This window comes from Taudactylus pleione, unplaced genomic scaffold (genome assembly GCF_031769625.1).
Source record: "Taudactylus pleione unplaced genomic scaffold, aTauple2 ptg000333l, whole genome shotgun sequence".
NCBI classification, from domain to species: Eukaryota; Metazoa; Chordata; class Amphibia; order Anura; family Myobatrachidae; genus Taudactylus; species Taudactylus pleione.
In genome coordinates, this window is record NW_028284734.1 from 1,577,154 (window position 1) to 1,594,789 (window position 17,636).

Here is a 17,636-nt window from a genome sequence, read left to right on the forward strand (position 1 = left end):
GTGTTCCTATTGGTGGCCCACAATGAAAGGGGACATTCGAGAATTTGTTCTATCATGAGTGAAATGCTCTTAGAATAAGACTCCCCGTAAGAAGGCAGCAGGTCTCCTGCGACCCCTATCCATTCCTGATACTCCTTGATATATCCATGGATTTCATCTCTGAACTCCCATGCTTCAAAGGATACAATACCATATGGGTAGCGGTGGATTGCTTTTCAAAGATGGCACACTTTATTCCATTGATGGGTTTCCCTTCTGCTCCTCAGTTGGCAAAAATGTTTGTTAAGGAGATATTCAGGTTGCATGGACTTCTTAAAGAGATCATTTCCGACCGCGGAGTCCAGTTCATAGCCAAATTTTGGAGAGCCTTATGTAGCACTTGTGTAACCAAGTTAAAATTTTCATCTGCCTATCATCCACAAACTAATGGGAAAACCGAAAGAGTTAACCAAGAGCTGGAGACCTTCATAAGACTCTTTGTTTCTTCCTCACAAGATAACTGGCTGGATCTACTACCTTGGGCAGAATTTTTGCACAACTTCAAATATCACACTCCAAAACCACTCCTTTTTTTACGGTGTTTGGGAGACATCCTTGAGTCCCAGATTTTCAAAATTTACCTGCAGTAGAGGTTCCTGCAGTTTCTAATTTGGTGGAGTCTTTTGCAACCATTTGGAAGAGGGTTCATTCTTCTCTGAAGCAGTCGTCTAAGAACTACAAAAAATTTGGGGATAGACGTGTCGCTGTTCCATTGCTGAGAGTTGGAGATAAAGTCTGGGTGTCCTCCAGGAACATTCGATTAAAAGTACCCAGTATTAAGCTAGCCCCACGCTTCATTGGTCCTTACCGTGTTCACAAGGTCATTAATCCAGTTGTGTATAAATTGGAACTCCCTCCTCAACTAAGAATATCCAATACCTTTCATATATCTTTGCTGCGTCCTCTGGTGTTGAATCATTTTCAGACTTCTGCTCCCAAGTTACCTCAAGTGCAAACCTCTCAAGGTACGGAGTTCGAGGTGGGGAAGATTCTTGACTCTCGGTTTACTAAGTCTAACAACCTCCAATATCTCATTGACTGGAAGGGGTATGGTCCTGAGGAAAGGGCATGTATCAGAGCCACAGATGTTCACACGCCTCAAATGGTTCAAGCCTTCCATATTAAATTTCCTGGTAAGCTTGGTGGGTGTCCGGTGTCCACCCTGAAAGGGGGGGGGTACTGTCAGAGTTCAGCCGGGGATCGGCCGTCCCTTACCGTCCCGCCGGCTTCCTCTGACTTCCCGGGCAGTCGGGCAGCTGGTGCGGCGACATGGGAGGTGCTGAGCATTCTCCCTGATGCTGGTGTGTCAGGCGGCCTGGTGCGCGGGGATTGGAGTCTCCGTCATGGGCGCCGCCATGACACTTCTTCCTCTGCTTGCCTTCCTTCCCTGACAGTCTGGCCGGTCAGCTGACACTGTGGACCAATCAGCGGGCTTCCAGGGGTATAAATCCGGTTCCTGTGTAACAGGTAGTTGCCTGAACAACCATTGTTGCTGCTAGTGTTACTAGTGGTCTCTCGTTCCAGGTTCCCTTGCTTTCAGTGAGCTATCCCAGTGTGTGCAGCTATATCGTTCATCTAACCAGTGAGACAGGACAGAAATATTGTCTCAATATAGAAAACAGCATTGTACAACAATTAAACGAGCATCTAGAGTTCTTCACAATTACAGTGTTGAGAAGTATATAATGCAAAGGTTAACGAGTCAAGGTGTTGGATAGTAACAAGAGGATTCTATGTACTATGACAATGAGACACAATACACAATTAGTATATAACAGCATGCCAGACTAATTAAAATATTGCCGTGTTTTATAATTCCAAACAATAGTTGTAGTAACATTATAATGCATTTATGACATCCCAGGAATACCTCTATACTAGTTGATGTATTTTAATGAAGTTGATAATTATATGTAATGCAACTGTCGTAGTATGTACCTATGTGGTAATTAAAGGAGGATTATAATACTAAAAATTAAACTGGATCCTATTGGAGGTCATTGTACAATTGATTTTACCTGTGGAATATCTGCCTCTGTTCTTGGATAAACCAATAGAACTGACACGGTCACTATTTGGCTTATAAACAGCCATGGCGAATGATGTCATAACACAAAGAGAACTATTATCATATAATTTAATCTTGGTACCTTGGACCAATTAAATCTTAATAGAGGACCCTCTATAAGAAATACTACATACAACAATATATTGTCATATTATACCCAAAGGGAGATATGTTTCATGTGCAATGCAAATAAATCATTGAGGAGCTAATATCTATAATCAAGAGTCTTTGAAAGCATAACATTCATTTTTTATTTCACTTTCACTTTTTGATTCACATTTTTTTATTTTTTTTATTTTATTATTTCACTGGCATTTTAAAAATAAATGATTAAAAGTTATATTTTAATATTATGTCATATTCCCAACTTGTTGTAATATAGCTGTCTGATTATGTATATTGAGGTTCATGAGTGCAACATATATAGGAATACTCTTTTTCTACTTGTGAGAACTATGGGTGCGATTCAATTCAACGCGAATTGAATAGCGCCGAGAGCGAGCTCCCAAAGCTATTCAATTCAGTGCGCTGTGTGGTCAGAGAATGCCAGCTATCGCGCCTTAACAAGGGTGTTAAGGCGCGATAGCCGGCAATCTCTTACCAAAGTGCGGGGGCTAAAGAGAAAGGTCTGCGTTGCTCAATTTGACGACGCTGGGAGGAGGGACATGTGGCAAAAGGAGCCAGGTGTGTTGAGTAGCAAGCCCAGGAAAGTTATGCATTGGAAAGATAAAATTGGTGTTTTACCTGCTTGTTGAAAATGCTCTCTCTCTCTTTCTCTCAGGAAGGAGTGTAATTTGCCATCAATCTAGGAGCGGGAGGAGGAATCCTGGGTATTTAAGATCTCTGCAGGCCATGTATCAGTATGACTGACGCTAGTTAGTGGCCGGTGACTGGGGAGTAGGTCTTAAGGTGCCCACACACATGCCGAGTTTTCATCCAATTTGGCCGATTTAGACGAATCGTGACGACAGATCATGTAAAAAAGGGCCAAATCGTGAGTTTCTACTCTTGATCACGATGCCGATGCTCGTCCCCACTCGTCGTACCTCGCATCTTCAGATCTGCCATGCTGTAGGGCAGATTAGCCAATCTGGGATACAATGCACTGGCTGCAAGATAGATCTTAAGTCAGATTGGACATTTTTAATTCCAAATCGTGACCACGACTGCCTGGGGAGAGTTCAGGGGAAATCGTGTACATCGGCTGATTGGGAGCAAGTCGGTATGTGTGTGGGCACCTTTAGTAAGTGACAGGGCTGTAAAAATACTTCTCTGTAAAATACACTGTTTTGCGATCTTCCTAAAAATAATAATACAGTGGTAGAGAAGACCAGAATCAATGTGCATGCTTCTACTATAAGGCTACTTTACCACAATATATACATATATATATATATATATATATATTTATACATACACACATAAAACAAAAGGTCACTCTCCAGTATTCAACCTGAATGTCTTTGTTTAATATCGCGTATAAACGTTTATACTGCATGATCTCTGATAAGCAGTTGATGGATTGTTGGATGTCTCTGTACAGTCTGGCAAGAGACTGAAGTCGACTAACACATAAGTATTTACATTGAAGTTTCTGCCAATTGAAATTCCGCTGTGGACCTATGGGTTCTGCTGGATGTTGTAAAGCTGCTATGTTATAACTTTGTATGCAACTGCTTTGTCTCGATATTAAGCAAATAACACACATGGAATTATGTTGTAAACAAAAAAGTGTTAAATAAATCAAAATATGTTTTATATTTTAGATTCCTCAAAGTAGCCCCATTTTGCTTGGATGACAGCTTTGCACACTCTTGGCATTCTCTCAATCAGCTTCATGAGGTAGTCTCCTGGAATGGTTTTCCAACAGTCTTGAAGGAGTTCCCAGGGGTGCTGAGCACTTGTTGGCTGCTTTTCCTTCACTCTGCGGTCCAACTCATCCCAAACCAGCTTGATTGGGTTTAGGTCGTGTTATTGTGGAGGCCAGGTCATCTGACACATCACTCCATCACTTTCCTTCTTGGTCAAGTAAGCCCTTACATAGCCTGGAGGTGTGTTTGGGGTCTTTATCTTTTTGAAAAACAAATGATGGTCTACGTAAGCGCAAACCAGATGGGATATCATGGCGCTGCTGAATGCTGTGGTAGCCATGCTGGATAAGTGTGCCTTGAATTTTGAATAGATCACCAACAGTGTCACCAGCAAAGCAACCCCACACCAGCACACCTCCTCCTCCATGCTTCGCAGTGTGAACCACACATGCAGAAACCATCCGCTCACCTTCTCTGCGTCTCACAAAGACACGGCGGTTGGAACCAAAAATCTCAAATTTGGACTCATCAGACCAAAGTACAGATTTCCACTGGTCTAATGTCCATTCCCTGTGTTTCTTGGCCCAAACAATTCTCTTCTTCTTGTTGTTCATCCTCAGTAATGGCTTCTTCGCAGCAATTCGACCATAGGAGGTCTGATTCACGCAGTGTCCTCTGAACAGTTGATGTTGAGATTTGTTTGCTACTTGAACTTTGTGAAGACTTTATGTGGTCTCTAATCTGAGGTGCTGTTAAGTAGCGGTCCCTGAGGCTGGTAACTCTAATGAACTTATCCTCTGCAGCAGAGGTAACTCTTGGTTTTCCTTTCCTGTGGCGGTCCTCATGAGCCAGTTTCATCATAGCGTTTGATAGTTTTTGCAACTGCACTAGAGGATACATTAAAAGTTCTTGAAATTTTCCTTATGAACTGATCTTCATGTCTTAAGTAATGATGGACTGTCATTTCTTTTTACTGAGTTGAGTGGTTGGTGCCATAATATGGATTACAACAGTAGTCAAATAGTGGTATCCACTGTGTACTAACCCTACCTCTGCACAACACAACTGATGGTCTCAAACACATTAAGAAGGCAAGTAATTCCACAGATTAACTCTTGACAAGGCACACCTGTTAATTCAAAACCATTCCAGGAGACCACCTCATTAAGCTGATTTAGAGAATGCCAAGAGTGTGCAAAGCTGTCATCCAAGCAAAAGGGGGCTACTTTGAGGAATCTAAATTATAAAACATATTTTGATTTGTTTAACACTGTTTTGTTTACAACATAATTCCAACTGTGGGCCTGATTCAGAGCCGGACGCTATTTGCGAACGGTCGTTCTGAAAAACGGGCTGGCTATTTAAATGAAGTGCTCGCTCTTTGCGGTCTGCTGACGCCTCTAAGTCTGAATGAGCGAACAAAACCTGCGGCCGCTATTTTGATAAAAACGCCCCCTGGCCGCTCGCATCCTACATCATCTCCGCTATTTATTTGATTAATCGAGTACATCGAAAGGCGTCTGAACTGCTCGCAGTGCTTGTGGTTGGATTTTCCTACCGCAATCATGCGAACAGTTCAGGTTAAGAAACAACCAAGTGACGTGGTCGATGACGCTGCTTTGTTAATTATGCACACCCTTAAAATGCACGTTTTGGCACGCCTGCGTTCGGATCACCACTCCCCGTTTTCAAGCACCTTCCCCTGTTAGCACCAACAAATGCCTCATTCTGTCACTCAAATTATCAGGCATTCGCTATTTTGCGAGCACATGAATTTCGACCACACTGACTGGTTCGCACATGGGTATTACGAGCCGTACGCATGCGCAGTTGTGCGAACATCGCTCGGAGTGAACGAGCAGCCGCTTACGAGCGGCTCTGAATCAGGCCCTCTGTTCTTTCATAGTTTTGATGTCTTCAGTATTAATCTACTATGTTGAAAATAATTTAAATAAACAAAAACCATTGAATGAGAAGGTGTGTCCAAACTTTTGACTGGTACTTGTATATATACGAAGTCCAGCTATATCAGCATCAGAGATGAAACGCGTTGAGGACAGAGTGACCTTTTGCTTACTGACATGGTCAGCTATCAGATAAGACTATTGCAATCTCATTTGATGTAATTGTGCATTTTTTATGTGTTTGTGTATTTGTAATACATTGTGTGTACTACTACACCATGGGAGTATTATCTATCTTTCCATATAGTGACTGGGTCCTGTGACAACTCTTATATTGAACCTTTGGAGGTACCAGAAGGGACATCCTTACAAGATTATCCATATTACCTATTACATGCCTATGTACTAGGGCAACACGGTACGCAGATTTTATATGTATGTTGCGTCCTACCGTTATTGTAAACGATTTACACTATTGTGCGCTTGTTTCCATTCTTTTATTATTATAAACACTGAGGACCATACAACAAGGGCCTTGTTGGGAAACTTCGAGCAGCTGTCTCCAGAATTGGGAAATATAGTGTTTGGAAGTGGATGTACATATCAGAGACTGATTGTCCGATTAAAACACCCTGACTTTGGTTTAGCGCTGTGACCAGTACCTGGATCATTATATATATATATATATATATATATATATATATATATATATATCAGCTCAGGGTGGATGGCACTCCCAATAATAGAAATAATAGTCCCGGGTGCCCTCCGCAGGAAGCCATAGACAAGTTTCCAAATATAAATCCCTCAGTGGCGGCGCTCCGGTAATAACAGATACAGCAGCAGATAAGTAGTCAACATTTCGATGTTTTAATACATCATAATCAGGATACCTGATGTTGATGTATTAAAACATCGAAACATGTACTACTTACCTGCTGCTATATCTGTTATTACCGGAGCGCCGCCACTGAGGGACTTATATATTGCTATTTTTCAGCAGGTTCCAGAACCTCTCATTAACTGTGACGTAATGTCCTGGGCCAAAATTTATTTTCCACAAGATAGGTTGTCTTCTTTTCTGAATGATATATATATATATATATATATATATATATATATATATATATACAGGTTGAGTCTCCCATATCCAAATATTCCGAAATACGGAATATTTTTAGCATGACTGAGATAGTGAAACCTTTGCTTTTTGATGGTTCAATGTATACAAACTTTGTTTAAGGCACAAAACTATTAAAAAATAAAGTATAAAATGACCCATAGGCTGTGTGTATAAAGTGTATATGATATGAAACATAAATTAATTGCATGTATGAACACAAACTTTGTTTGAGCTACATAATTATTGAAAATATTGTATAAAATTACCTTCAGGCTGTATGTATAAGGTGTATATGAATCATAATGCATTCTGTGTTTACATTTGGGCCCTATTCCTAAGACATTTCAATATGGTATACAAATATTCCAAAATACGGAATATTCCAATATCCAAAATACTCCTGGTCCCAAGCATTTTGGATATGGGAGACTCAACCTGTATATATATATATATATATATATATATATATGTACTGTGTGTATATATATATATATATATATATATATATATATATATATGTTCTGTATATATATATATATATATATATATATATATATATATATATGTTCTGTATATATATATATATATATATATATGTAATTGCTTTTCTGTAACTTCACATCCAGTAGCTCCACTCACAGTTCATGAACCTATTTTTCCAGAAAAATAGTCATATATATAGATTGCTGGAAGACAAAAACTCATATGTCACATTGCAACAGGATCCACTAGTAGAATATACGGAGGAACTCAGAGTACTACTTCTACGAGGCCTGCGAGATGGAACCCTTGGTAAAGAAGAATACCAATACCTGATGACGACTAACCCCATCACCCCCATATTTTACTTTTTACCCAAAATTCATAAGTCTTTGGTAAATCCACCAGGAAGACCTATTGTAGCAGGCATAGACTCTTTGACCTCTCACCTCTCGGAATATGTAGATGTCTTCCTGCAAAAATATGTGGTCAAACTAGACTCATACTTGAAAGACACCACGAACCTTCTTCAACACCTGGAAACAATTGAATGGAAAGACACATATAAATGGATCACTATTGATGTACAAGCCTTATGCACCTGTATTGAACATTCCAAAGGTGTTAACGCATGTAGACTAATCATGGAAGATGATGAACTCATGGATACCACACATTGGCCCTCATTCAGAGCCGCACGTTACCAACAGTACGCTCGTTGCGTTCCGATGTTGACTAACCGCGCATGCGTCGGTGTTACACTGCGCATGTGCGTACGGCAGATTGCGATTATTTTTTCTCTCGTTCCTAAAATAGCGTACAGGAAGTGACATGTCAAATGTGATTGACAGAACAGGGCGTTTTTGGGTGTTGACGGGGGTGGAGATGAAAAAACGCAGGCGTGGCGAGGCGTTTTCGGGGCGTACATACATTAGCAGATGCGAACGTCAAATGTGTTCGGACCGTCTCATACGTCACTGGAACATCCGCTTTCCCTTCAAAATGCTCGCACAGCTTAGGGTCAGGATTACTCGACCACATTGGCGATGGCCTTCTCCTCCGTCCCGGGACTCAACGATGGTGCTGCGATTAATCGAGGCGGGTCAGTAAAGTAATTAGTGTTGGATTGAAAACCGGCTTGGTATGTGTTTGGAAAGCAGTTTATTGGGATAGCACAAAAGCGTACGCAGGTGGAAATCAGAGCTGCTAATGTCATGATTACACAATCAATTAGCGTACATTTTTGGTGTTTTATTTTGGCCACAATTTGTTGGTTATGGCCTATTGTAACAATAATGTCATCATGTTTTAATTAGCTCCCCTTTTTTTTGGTTTACTGTGGAATTTGCATCGCTATGTGATTTTTTAAACGTTCCTTAAAGAGGCCTTTTTTTTTTTTTAAGAGGGTCAGTTTTTGCCTTTAGGGCCAGGATTAAATGGAACCCATTTGTACAATAATGTCACAATACAATGTCAGTTTTTTGTTTTAAATTTATTGTTTAAACACAAACAAATTGGCCTAATATTTTGTTGCCTTTTTTTTGTGGCAAAGATATTTGTTAAAAAAAAAAAAAAAGCCATAACTGCTAACATCAACGTAAATACCAAATGTAAAAACATTTCACAAGAAAGGAGAGGGAAGTTTTGACCAGAAAGGAATATGAGCCAAGCACAGAAGGAGTGTGGGAAAAGTCGCCATTGCTGTCACCGTTTTCTCGCCCGTTTGGCTGGGTGAGGGTGGGCGCCAGACCGGGTCCGGGATGCCATCGGGCTGGCCTGTACAGAGGCAGATGTTGTGGCCTCTGGACTAGGCACAGGGCTAGGCACATTTGGAGGATTGGCTGATGTTGTGCCAGAGGTGGAGGATCCGGATGTTCCGGCAGGAAGGGAGGTCGGCTCCACCATGTGCTGGCGAACGAGCTGCTCGAGGGCATCGGCGATGCGGATGTTGGCCCTGGTATTTTCCGCCAGGGCCTGAGCAATGGTCACGTTGGCCGCAGCATTTTGCTCCAGGGCCTCAGCCACCCGTATCAGACTGGTGTCCATCCTCTGCAGAATCTCCGTATGGCAATCCGATTTAAAATTGAGTTCTGTGAGGAGGCCCACTGCCTGCGAGGGGGCACGCCCTGGACTGGCTTCTGCAGGGTCCTCAGCCGGATGTACTGGTTCCTCCCCTGCAGAGCCAGCAGAAATTCTGCGGCCAAGGCTCCCCTCTGGAGCAGACTCATCCGCCTCTGTCTCTGTTCGGAAAATTGGGAAAAGACTCACATTAGAATCTACATATTGGCACAATAGCATTTCAGAGTTGGTGACATCACAAGACTTACCTTGGCCAACATGAGGAGCCGCAAAGTCTGGCATGTCCGTATCCATGTTGGACACGCCAAACACCTCCACAGCCTGCACACAACCCTGTGCCAGCTCTTCTAAGTCTGTCAACTCCAATGACACAGGGGTGGGACCCCCACCTGTCCCCCTTGCATGCCTAGCCCTGTCGGCAAGTTTTTGCTTGAGACGATATTTGAAGTCTGCCCATCTGTGGAATGAAATTGGAACCATTATCCTTTTTTTTACAATGGGGTTTGTTTATAGGATGGGAAAGTGTTTACTTACCGCCGTTTGACATCCCGGGCTAGATGGACATAATCACCCACCCTATTGACAGCAACGGCGACCTCCTCCCACATTCTCCACTTCTGGCTTTGGCTCATATTCCTGGCTGCCTGGGGCAGGATGTCAACGCACTTCTGGATCAAAACCTCCATCTCCTTGCTTGTGAAATGTGGCTGCCTTTTTTTTTTGGCAGCTTTGGCGGGTTGACTGGGGCCAGCAGTCTCTTCCATGTCATCCTCCTCACCTATTTGGGTAAATATGCAGATTTAGCCACTTCTCAACTTGCCCAATATATTTGTTTTCAAATAATCATTGAGCCAAAATGCATGAAGGCCTTACCGCCGGATTTTTGGCCATTGTTTCCCTGGTCTGAAGCCATGTCTCTGCTTCCAGAATGAAATCAACCAGAAATTCAATGTGATTTCATGACGTATTTATACATGCGTCCTTTGTTTGCGGCCGCATCATTGATTGTGCGTCCCTATGATTCATCCTTAATTTGTGCGGGAAAATAAACACTATTTATGGCTTGGTGTGTGTGGAGTCGAGGTTGGGTTGTTGGATTGTTGGCGGTTAAGTTGTTTGGATTTGGTTGTTTGCGGTTGGAGGATTTGGCAGAGTTGGTTTTTTGTTTGGTTTGGCTACAGTTGTTTTGGTTTTCCGTTCGCATTTTTTTTCTTTTTTCCCCATCCTTTCCTGATTTGGTAAGTTTTGTGCAGTCTAATTTGTGTCCAATTGGTGTCTACTTCTGTTTTTTGCTTAGCTATTTTTTTTTTAACACTAATTTCATCTTTTTTAGTTTGTTTTGGCTTTCGGACCCAAAGACCTTTTTTTTGGAAATTTTATATATTCGAGTTGGGTAAGTCCATTTTTTTTCTTGCATTTGCGAACTAATTAACGCATTTTTGAGTGTTGGTGTAGTGACTTGCATTTGCGAACTAATTAACGCATTTTTGAGTGTTGGTGTAGTGACTTGCATTTGCGAACTAATTAACGCATTTTTGAGTGTTGGTGTAGTGACTTGCATTTGCAAACTAATTAACGCATTTTTGACTGTTGGTGTAGTGACTTGCATTTGCGAACTAATTAACGCATTTTTGACTGTTGGTGTAGTGACTTGCATTTGCGAACTAATTAACGCATTTTTGAGTGTTGGTGTAGTGACTTGCATTTGCGAACTAATTAACGCATTTTTGACTGTTGGTGTAGTGACTTGCATTTGCGAACTAATTAACGCATTTTTCGCGGCATATTCATCATGTAAACCAGTTTTGCTTTTCCCTTTTCCATTTTTGGGGTCCATTTGAACCCTATTTGACGTACGGTGTGCAATGTCGTTTTCATCGATGGCCAAATGTGTGTTTCGCCTATTTTATGTGTTGGCTTGCAACAATTTGACAAACAAAAAATCACCCTCGAAATTTTTGATGTCTCATTTTTGGCTTTTTTACAGTTTATACGTATCATGACAATACCCCGGCATGTAAGCAGCTATGGATGGTATCCGAAAGCTAAGTTGTTTTATGTTACTTTTGGGGTGGCTCAAAAGCCTTACATTGTAAACTTTGAATTTCAGGTAGATCTGGGGCGAATTGTTCTGGCCCTGCTCCCGGAAGACGACCAACCTCAAACTCGTCCCAGGCGTAGGCATCGTAGGCATGCAAGGCCCCAGATATTTCGAACACGTGTCACCCTTTTTGGAATGCCCGATGATGAGGTTTTAAGACGCTACCGTCTACCTCCCAAAATCATCATAGACACTCTCTCATTAATAGAAAGTGATCTTGAGCGGCAAATTGACAGTCCAACAGCAATACCACCACTGACGCAATTTATGGCGGTGTTACATTTCTGTGCCTCAGGATCGTTTCAAACAACGGTGGGAATAGTGACGGGCATCTCCCAATCCTCCTTTTCCCGGATCCTGAGGGCAGTGATGGAGGCACTTTTCAAGCACCTCCATCATTTTACTAAAATGCCTTTGGATATGGGTGCCCTTAGTGTGGCCAAGGCCAATTTTTACCAAATAGATGACTTCCCACACATCATAGGGGTTGTGGATGGTACTCACATACCACTTCAGCCTCCAGCATGGCTGGAGGCAATATTTAGAAACCGTAAACACTATCACTCCCTGAATGTAATGGTGGTATGTGATGCCTCCCTCCAGATCCTGTCCCTGAATGCTAAATTACCCGGAAGTGCTCATGACTCCTTCGTCATCCGGCAATCAGGGATATGGCAGAAATTAACCAACCTACAAGCTGGTGATGCGTGGCTTCTGGGTAAGTGGAGACCTTTAGTACATAACAATGTTAAGCTTGATACACAGTGTTCCTGATGTGGTCTATTTTTGTTCACAGGAGACAGTGGATACCCTTGCATCTCCTGGCTGCTCACTCCTTATTTGGCTCCCACACCAGGGCCACAAAGTGCATATAATTCCGCACTTACAGCCACCAGGCAAGTGGTGGAGCGCTGTATCGGCCTTTTAAAAGGCCGATTCAGATGCCTCCACCGCTCTGGTGGCGAGCTCATGTATGTGCCGGATATGGTGTCTAAAATTGTGGTCCTGTGTGGGATATTTCACAACATTGCCATAAGGAGTGGTGTCCCAATGCAGCCAGAGGATGCCTTACCTGAGGATGGCCCCCCGAGGTTGGTCGAAGGTCAGTATGTGGGGGGGCCATACGCGATGATGTGGTGGCCAGATTTTTTAGGTAAGTTTGAACAAAACTACAGTGTTTATACCTAATGTGTTTGTGTTTGTTTGCGAACATCTAATTTTGTTTTTTTTTTCTCAACATCTTCTGTTTGTTCACATAATCTTTTGCACTCCAACGCTCACTACTTCCTGCTACCCTTACCAAACCTGGATCTGGTCCTTTTGGGCATATATTCTGGAACCCATATCGCAACGCCATGTTTGTGGAATCATGTTGGCATGGTCCTTCGTCAACCAGTTCTTGATTTTTTGTTTTTATTTAATTATTTCTTGGTATGTGTTGTATTTGAATTTATCACTGTGTTCTTTTTTTGGAAGTGACCACTTTGTTTTCTCTGTTATGTTGTGAATAAATGTTTGGAGAGTGAAATGGTCTTCCTTTTTTGGGACGTTAACAGCAAGTGTAACCAGGTTAACACAAGTTACATTTGACTAAGGGGTAAACCAGTACTGACGCCAGTTGAGCTAAACTAAAATATGTTTTCAGCTTCCCAACCCACACCAAAAGGAAGCCTGGCCCAACCTTGGGATTTGTAAGATTGGCCTAAGCAGCTTGCGCACCAACTAGGAACCTGGAAAATGTAGAAATATGTAATTGACACTACACCCAAAAAGGGAAATGACATTGTTACTGTTATGTGTTTCTTGTGTCTGTTTGACATACAAAGACAAAACACAATCTAACATTTAAAAAAGGGAAATCCTTGCAGGAACAGTCTACTTATGTCATGCTAAACTATCTTGGTTTAGGATTTTAAAAATGAGCCACAACGTATATTTGTCTTAATAAATTTATTTAGAAAATATAACAAAAAGAAAAAAACTACTGGCGAAGGAGGCCAGACAGCCGGTCGAGGGCCACCAGAATGCCGATGACATGTTGGCGCGTCTGCCCCACACAATCCGCCACCTCTTGCCGACGCCTCTGTTCCTCTGTGGGTGAGAAAAGTGTGTGGGTTAATACAACAATAGGGAATCCACATTAAAAAAAAAAAACACAACCAAATCACTCCTAAACCCAAACAAAAAAAAAAAAGGGGGAGGCTGGCAAAAATACAAGGCCTAGGTACAAATTCCCACAGGTATGATATGTGTATGTTGAAATCACCAGGAAGAGGTAAAGGCAAACCTTCAAAATCACCAAAAGTCAAGCCACAAAAACACGAAGAAAGGCACGACACATGATTACATACAAACAGTTTGTGCTTTAAAAAAAAACAAAAAAAAAACATACCGGGAGCCAAAACGGGAGCTCCGGAAATACCTCCATGATCCTCCTCGGAGGATCCGTCATTACCCAAAGAATGGGGAGGAGTTATGATGGACTCCGGGGAGGGGGTAATTGGAAGAGGGGTGGGTGGAGGAGAGGGGGAAGTGGGACGGAGGGGAAGGAGGCCCGACATTTCCGGGAGAGGGTCTGGGAAGGATGGGGAGGAGTGGGGAATAGGGGAAAGATTTGGGGTGGAGTGTTGGCTGGGGGTTGGGGATAGTGGCCGGGAACGCCGTCTGGACGGACGGTGATGGCGGAGTCTTGGCTGTCCCCCTAAAATATGACAAAGAAATTGCGGTTAGTTTATGGACAAATCCGGGCAACAAAACTAAAAAAAAAAAAAAAAAAAAACAAATAAGCCAAATAGCAGTAGAAAGAATAAATCAGAAATAGAGTGAAAACATGCACACGCAGATATGAGTACAAAGAATAAATAGAACAGACAGGAAAACATGCACACGCAGATATGAGTACAAAGAATAAATAGGACAGACACTAAAACATGCACACGCAGATATGAGTACAAAGAATAAATAGAACAGACAGGAAAACATGCACACGCAGATATGAGTACAAAGAATAAATAGGACAGACAGGAAAACATGCACACGCAGATATGAGTACAAAGAATAAATAGAACAGACAGGAAAACATGCACACGCAGATATGAGTACAAAGAATAAATAGGACAGACAGGAAAACATGCACACGCAGATATGAGTACAAAGAATAAATAGGACAGTCAGGAAAACATGCACACGCAGATATGAGTACAAAGAATAAATAGGACAGACAGGAAAACATGCACACGCAGATATGAGTACAAAGAATAAATAGGACAGACAGGAAAACATGCACACGCAGATATGAGTACAAAGAATAAATAGGACAGACAGGAAAACATGCACACGCAGATATGAGTACAAAGAATAAATAGGACAGACAGGAAAACATGCACACGCAGTTTGCCCCACAAACACAAACATTAAAACCACAATACATAACACTTACTTGCCAGGATCTGCATGCGAAAGCATGCCAGCAAGCGGGGCGTTCGCCGTTGCAGGTCGGACCACCTGCGCTCCAGCTGCCCGATGTTGCGGCGTGAGCCGAAGGACCGCAGGCGGGACCGTGCCTCCGCATACGCGGAGCGCTTCTGCCGGTTGGTCATGGGTTGAGGTTGGCTGGTGATCCGGCGATCCATGACCTCCGTAAGCACCAGCAGCTCGCGCCTGGTGAATGCGGAGGCTCTCATGATGGCAATGGGGTTTTTCTTAAAAATCATTTTTGATAAAGTGTATAAAAATTTTCTGATTGGCTAATGTATTTTGGAAATTAACAGGAGCAATTTTATTGGTTAGTGTATGAGTCATGTGTTCGACAGGGCCAGAAATCTCTGGAGAGTTATGATAGGCTTGATGCAGTGACATGCGTAAGCAAATTTAAATAAATAAATGAACCCAGGGAAATATGCGGGGATCCACAGCAATAGTACAATTGTTTAATTGTGGTTCACATGTTTTTTGAACAATAAAAGCGAATGTTTCATCCGTACGTATTCTGCGGGTAAACACAAACACGGACAAGAGTAAAGTTTCTTGCATTGTGTTGAAAAAAACAAACAATTAAGGTAATTGATACATTGATTGGCATGATACGATTGATGGAGGTAGGCAGAATAAAGGAGCAGGTAATCGACATCTGACAAGGCCACTTCCTGTTTATACTTGTGCGTGCGTTCCTTTCAAGCCATTTCGGGGATGTACGCTCGCTATTTCGTACGCTCGTTAGTTAGAGGAGGGGTCGTCAGAGTTTAGGGAGGAATTTTAGATGCGAACGAAAATACGAGCGAGCCATTGAATTTAAATATTTTTGTACGTACGCCTAACGTATGTGCGCCCGCTTGCAAGTGGGTCTGAATGAGGGCCTTTGTGAGTTTTTATGTGATCTTATGACTTTTATACTTAAACACAACTATTTAAAATTTTTAGATGTGTTTTATCGCCAAGTATGTGGTACTGCTATGTGTACGGTTTTTGCGGCAAGTTTTGCCAATATTTTTATGGGACACTGGGAAAAAGAGTACATTTACAATAACAATCCTTATAAGAACAGAATAATCATGTACAAAAGGTACATTGATATCCTCATTATTTGGAATGGATCAGAGGAAGATTTTAAAAGGTTTTTAGAATATATTGAGCTCAATGATATGAATCTGAAATTTACATCTCACTTCAGTGATACGTCAATAGAATTTTTGGATCTAGTGTTGGATCATGACAGAGGGAAAGTCATCATGAAAACTTATATCAAGGAGGTAGATACTAACAGCTATCTGCATTATAAAAGCGGGCACCTCAAAAAATGGAAAAACAACATCCCTTATTCTCAATTTCATAGAGTTAAGAGGAATTGCACTAGAGAAAGTGACTGTCAATATCAGATTAACATCTACACTGAAAGATTCACGCAAAAAGATTACCCAGTGGAACTCCTAAGTAAGGCAGCAGAAAGCACAAAAGAGCTGAAGAGAGAAGATCTCTTGAAATATAAGAAGATCACACCTAAAGAGAACTTTATACCCTTTGTGACAACATACAATGGACATGAGAGCAAGATTAAGGGATGTATCCAGAAGCACTGGAATATATTGCTTATGGATCCAGTACTTAAGGACATTCTTCCTCCTAAACCAACTGTTCTCTTCAAGAAAGGCAAAAATCTAAAGGATACTTTGGCACCGAGCATGATTAAGGACACTAATCAGACGAGACATGATCTTCTTCCTCCTTGTCTAGGATGCTACAAGTGTGGTCGTTGCAATATATGTCGGTATCTTCATCCACGGAGAAAAGTTTTTTAGAATTATAATGATTCTAAAGAATTCAAGATTAAAACCTTTATGAACTGTAACTCCACTTCGATTATTTATGTTTTGGAATGTACATGTGGCTTAAAGTATGTAGGGAAGATTAAAAGACCCCTCAAAATAAGGATTCAAGAGCACATTCGAAACATCAAAAATAAAGTAGAAGGACACGCGGTTTCTAGACATTTCATCACACATCACGGATCCAATCCTGAAGAATGCACTTTTAAAGCAATTGAACAAGTGTCTTTGGGAGACAGAGGAGGAGATCTGAGCAATAAACTTTCACGGAGAGAAATGTTTTGGATTTTCCAACTAAATACTATGACTCTGAACGGCTTTAATGAAAGCTACGAAATTGCCCCCTTCTTATAAAGGAAGAGTCGGTAGCTGTGGTTATCTATTAAATATCTACAACCTTACCATTGTACTGACGCCCAATCTCATCTGATCTTGAAAGCTAAGCACAATTGGACTGGGTCAGTACTTGGATGGGAGACCTCCTGGGAATACCCAGTGTTGTAGTATATGATATCCACAGTAGGCCATTAAATAGCCACTCAGTCCTTTTTGAGGATTATGGGTCACATACGAGTCAGAAATGCTGGAGAGAAAAAATGAAGATCCTATCTATTTATTTATTCATTGATCAACATGGATTCATAAGTTGTGGAGCACTGAAGCTATCATTGGACTCTATTTTATACAAGACTAATTAGTCATCTTATATC

At 41.6% G+C, this 17,636-nt stretch overlaps 1 pseudogene; it reads left to right on the forward strand.

The window, feature by feature from the left end:
• The first annotated feature begins 17,314 nt into the window (after positions 1 to 17,314).
• Positions 17,315 to 17,433, forward strand: LOC148508958 (5S ribosomal RNA; annotated as a pseudogene).
• The last annotated feature ends 203 nt before the right edge of the window (positions 17,434 to 17,636 follow it).